This window comes from Triticum aestivum, chromosome 5B (genome assembly GCF_018294505.1).
Source record: "Triticum aestivum cultivar Chinese Spring chromosome 5B, IWGSC CS RefSeq v2.1, whole genome shotgun sequence".
NCBI lineage: Eukaryota > Viridiplantae > Streptophyta > Magnoliopsida > Poales > Poaceae > Triticum > Triticum aestivum.
Window position 1 is genome coordinate 19,274,201 of NC_057807.1, and position 5,922 is coordinate 19,280,122.

Sequence of the window (5,922 nt, forward strand, 5' to 3'; positions counted from 1 at the left end):
GTGGGCCTTTAGTTGGGCCGGCCCATTTAAACTTGATTGGTCATGCCACGTGTCGACATATCATTGGCGCCTTCTGTCCAATGAGTGGATGACATCCTGTCCCAACGATGAGCCTACACGTGTTTCCTCCAGCCATTAATGATTTTACATGTGGAAAATCCCCATTGGTCGGGGCTGTTAACGGGTTATCGGATCCAAAACCCGACCCAATAGCTTAACGGCGTTCCGTTATGGTGGATGCCACGTGTCGGTCACCCTTGACGAAAGCACTTCTGTGACGCGCGATTTATCGTCATGGAAGTGGACACTTCTGTGATGATAATTTTGGTAATGTCATCGAACACTTCTACGACAGCACAGGTATGACTATCTTGATTCTGTCATAAATTTGTCATGGATGTACATGCATGACAAAAACGCGACCTACTATGACAAACACGTATCATCACGGAAGTGTATTTTTTTGTAGTGTAGAGGGATAAACTCATGCAATATGATATAAACCCCATCTTGTTATCCTCGATGGCAACAATACAATTTGTGCCTTGCAACCCTTTCTGACACTGGGTAAGGACATCGCAAGATTGAACCCAAAGCTAAGCACTTCTCCCATGGCAAGAAAGATCAATCTAGTAGGCCAAACCAAACTGATAATTCGAAGAGACTTGCAAAGATAACTCAATCATACATAAAAGAATTCAGAGAAGATTCAAATATTATTCATAGATAAACTTGATCATAAACCCACAATTCATCGGATCTCGACAAACACACCGCAAAAAGAGTTTACATCGAATAGATCTCCACAAGAGAGGGGGTGAACATCATAATGAGATCCTAAAAGAGAGAAGAAGCCTTCTAGCTAATAACTATGGACCCGTAGGTCTGTGGTAAACTACTCACAACTCATCGGACGGGCAAGGATGTTGCTGTAGAAGCCCTTCGTGGTTGATTCCCCCTCCGGCAGAGTGCCGGTGAAGGCTCCAAGATGGGATCTCGCGGATGCAGAAGGTTACAGCTGTGGAAATTGTGTTTCGTGGTGCCCCTGGATGTTTTCGGGGTACGTAGGTATATATAGGAGGAAGAAGTACGTCGATGGCCGCCCGAGGGGCCCACGAGATAGGGGCGCGCCCTACGGGGGGGGCTCCTATCTCGTGGGGGCCTCGGCTGCTTCTTGACTTGCACTCCTAGTCCTCTGGATCACGTTCGTTCCAACAATCACGCTCCCAAAGGTTTCATTCTGTTTGGACTCTGTTTGATATTCCTTTTCTTCGAAATACTGAAATAGGCAAAAAAAATAGCAATATGGGCTGGGCCTCCGGTTAGTAGGTTAGTCCCAAAAATGATATAAATGTATAAAATAAAGCACATAAACATCCAAAAGGGGTAATATAATAGCATGGAACAATCAAAATTTATAGATACATTGGAGACGTATCAAGCATCCCAAAGCTTAATTCCTGCTCGTCCTCGAGTAGGTAAATGATAAAAAAGAAATTTTTGATGTGGAATGCTACCTAGCATAATTCTCAATGTAATTTTCTTTATTGTGGCATGAATGTTCAGATCCAAATGATAGAAAATAAAAGCTTATAAAACATAAAAATAATAATGCTTCAAAGCATACTAACAAATAATCATGTCCTATCAAAATAACATAGCCAAAGAAAGCTTATCCCTACAAAATCATATAGTTAGGCCATGCTTCATTTTCATTACACAAAATACTCCCATCATGCACAACCCCGATGACGAGCCGAGCAGTTGTTTCATACTTTTTAACGCGCTTCAGCTTTTTCAACTCTTACGCAATACATGAGCGTAAGCCATGGACATAGCACTATGGTGGTATATGGTGGTTGTGAGGACAAAAAGAGAGAAGATAGTCTCACATCAACTAGGCGTATTAACGGGCTATATAGAGATGCCCATCAATAGATATCAATGTGAGTAAGTAGGGTTTGCCATGCAACAGATGCACTAGAGCTATAAATATATGAAAGCTCGAAAAAAGAAACTAAGTGGGTGTGCATCCAACTTGCTTGCTCACGAATACCTAGGGCATTTTGAGGAAGCCCATCATTGGAATATACAAGCCAAGTTCTATAATGAAAAATTCTCACTTAGTATATGAAAGTGACAACATAGGAGGCTCTCTATCATGAAGATCATGGTGCTACTTTGAAGCACAAGTGTGGAAAAAGAGATAGTAGCATTGTCCCTTCTCTCTTTTTCTCTCATTTTATTATTTATTTTTTTCTTTCCCTTTTTTTTCTTTCTTCTTTTTTTTTCTTTGGCCTTTCTCTTTTTTCTTTTCTCATTTTTTTCTTTTTGTAAAGTCCGAAGTCTCATCCCGACTTGTGGGGGAATCATAGCCTTCATCATCCTTTCCTCAGTGGGACAATGCTCTAATAATGAAGATCATCACACTTTTATGGAATTACAACTCAAAGCTGGAACAAGATATGACTCTATATGAATGCCTCCGGTGGTGTACCGGGATATGCAATGAATCAAGAGCGACATGTATGAAAATTATGAAAGTGGCCTTGCCACAAATACAATGTCAACTACATGATCATGCAACGAGCAATATGGCAATGATGGAACGTGTCATAATAAACGGAATGGTGGAAAGTTGCATGGCAATATATCTCGGAATGGCTACACCACAACACTGATGCAAGGACGGAATAACTGCCAGGAAAAGACACTTTAGAGGGCAGATAAACTGACAGGACAGTGTTTCTCCCGGCAGATAGAACTGCCACGAGAACGGCTGCCGGCGATTACTTGTCCCGGCAGATAAACTTCTTCCGGCAGTTTGTTTGCCCTTGCCCTTCTATTTGCCGGCAGTCCATTTTCTCCCGGCAGATTGGTCAAGGGACATGCAACTACAATTACCGGCACTTCTACTTCTAGCACTAGTATCTTTACCCGGTAGTTTTTGTGCCAGTACATTGATTTCACTAGCAAACTGATCTAGGCATCCCTAATGTAATATCCATTCATTTTATTCAAGCGATCATGACATACCACACAATTTATACATTCACTTCATCAATCAAAGTAATATATAGGCCTCATCAAAAACCTTAAAGTTGATTCAATAAACATATATAACAATCATATATAAGGAGGTTGTGCCACAAATGGAGAAGTACATATATGTTTCTAGATGTGCCACACAACCAAAATGAAGTAGTGCCACAAAAGGAGAAGTACATATATTTCTAAATGTGCCACACAACCAAAATGGGCAGAGCAAGTCTCCAGGTTCAACAAGGCATATGACATTATCACCCCACCAACTTAATTACAGGTCTTCCAAATCTTCAACGGCTTGAAGGTCTTTCAAGTGTCCGTCAACTTCTGTGCCTTTCGGAAACCTGCAATAGATTGGAAACTCAAAATGAAGCTCTTGTTTTAGATTTTTGAAGAGACAAATTAAAGATTTTGACATGTAGCAATTTAACTCATCGGCATAAATAAAACTCTTCTAAATGTGTTGCACTTCATCATCACAACAAGCAAAATCACATAATTAGATCAAGCAAGAATCATTTGCCCTCATACAAAGATTATCGATGGTAAAATTTGGCAAACCAGAAATTTGTACATAATTGATTTACACCGAACATACCAAGAGCTAATTCTAAGTAGACAAAGTAATACCTAGTGAATATAAGCAGGATTCCATGGCAAAACAATATGTCAAGTTACAACTTACTAGTGAAAGCTTTTTTTTATCAGCGGCATATAAGTGCTTTTGGGATTTAAGTGACATTTGTGGATGTAGGATAAGCTGATATTGCTTCCTGTTACTACTTCTAACATCGATATTGTTCCCTTCTAAAAAACACGACCACAAGTTAATATTCAGTGCAGAGTACATATTTTTACTTTGAGCAACCAATGTAAATATTCAATACAGAGTAATTTAGTTTTAAAGCAACCATTGACGGAGACCACAGGGAATCTGGAGGAAGCAATTGCTGGAGATTATAGCTATGGCGGCGTAAGGAGGCAGTTGAGAAAGCAAGATAAACACGATGCTAAATGTGAGGCCTTTGTTCTATGACATGTCCAAAACTCGATGTTCATGATTCTCAATATTTGTCATGCTACTTTCAAAATTTATGTAAATATTTCCTTTGCAAGAGTACAGTTTTGTAGTGATCAAAAGCTCCCTGTATGCTCCATGTACATAGTTAAATAGGAGAACAATAGGGGGAAAACTATTACTGATCCCCTCAAACCGAGTTTTTGCCTAGGAAGCTGGCGATTGGTGATGAGTGATCAAGTTGAGGATTTGTGGTTATGGTATGTTGCCTAACAGGGCCTAAGTAAGCATATTATGCAAAAATAGAGATCAATCAAGAAAAAGAATGACAGAATATCGATTTAGAGAACTGTGTTTTACGATGCTGCTAATATTATTAAGCTAGGCAAGTGAACATCAGATGGAAAACCGGACAAGTGAAAATAACATATAATAAATAGAGAACTGTGTTTTGCGAAGCTGCTAATATTATTAACCAAAGAAAACGAGCTTGTCACCTAACCCAGACTAGCACATGAACAAGATCAAAGACCTACCTATGAAGAAATTTTTACCAAATGAGCATTTTTCACCCAACTTGTTAGGCATACAAATAAGCCACCAATAGTTAATGCCATCACATCCAAATACTGTGCTTGTTACCTATGAACCATGAGGGTAGAATACAGAGAAAATAACGGGATAGAGTTCTCCATAGAACAAATGTATAGTACAGATAACCTAGAGCAGAAGATAAACAAGATCAGGGACCTACTCATAGAGAAAATTTTAGGAAATGAGCAAAGCATCGCTATCTAGATAGACTGCCATTCAAATCTGCATTTTATCACTTCCAATTTGATTCCATGAGGTAATACTAGCAGTAAGCTAACAGAGCAGGGTTCCGATGTGACAAGCAAAACTAAGAGGTCTGACTTGGCCAATATTTCCTGTTTCAATATTTTAAATCGCCTAACATCACAAACAAAGGTGCATGCAGTATAAGCAATGCATCTTATAAGCTCAGCTCTTTCTGAAGTGATCAATGCATCTTATAAGGTACTCCTTATAAGAAATAGTATTATCATGATTGAGAGGATTTGAGTTCCTTCCAAATTTATCAAGATAACGATTGAATGGCAAACAACAAAGAAATAGTATCACATGGCGATAGCCAAGAGAAACATGTATATACCTCCTAGCTTGTTTGTGGTCACATTCCTGCTTTTGCCATGTATTTGTCTTCAACATCTCTAGTCGTTTTGGACCTAAGAACTCGAGTTGCTTTAACAGTAGGCATTTATGCAGTGCGCTACAAATAACCAAACAAGATGGTGTATAAAGTGCCTCAAAACTGAAGTAGTAGATGCAGTTTTATAATTGATGCAGTAACCAAACAGAAGCATGTCATATCACCTTCCTCCTGTGAGTAACCAAACAGAAGCATGTCATATCACCTTCCTCAGAACCGTCACCTTCAGAGAATACAAATATTACGTCAGTGCAATTAACAGAACCACCACTGATTTGACTTCCCTGGAGAAAAAGAAAGTCCACACACTCCAGCACTATTGCACTCACCAACCCCATCTGAAGAACTCCTGGCTCAATCAACTGCACGAGGATCATTATAAGAAAAGTAGTAGCATCAACAACATCATCTAGGACAAAAGCAGAATCTGAAAATGAGGGCAACAAGGTATTCGTCGCACGCGCCATGCCAGCGTAACAACCTTTGTGCCCTCGATTCTTCTCTGTGGCCACGCACCTAGGGAGGAGGCTTGCTCGCGGGGGGGAGGAGGGTCGTCGCCGGTGGAGTGGCGGTGGGGTGGTAGGGGCCGACGGCGGGGCTGCGGTGGTGGGGGCGACGACGCCTGTGG

The 5,922-nt window shown here is 40.3% G+C and overlaps 1 long non-coding RNA gene across 1 annotated transcript; it reads right to left on the bottom strand.

The window, feature by feature from the left end:
* Positions 1 to 3,056: 3,056 nt before the first annotated feature.
* LOC123115475 (uncharacterized) lies at positions 3,057 to 5,315 on the bottom strand. The gene is made up of 3 exons (XR_006456624.1): positions 5,238 to 5,315; positions 4,600 to 4,705; positions 3,057 to 3,389 (listed from the first exon to the last, which is right to left on the bottom strand). It is a non-coding gene; the product is annotated as an uncharacterized lncRNA (long non-coding RNA).
* Positions 5,316 to 5,922: the final 607 nt, after the last annotated feature.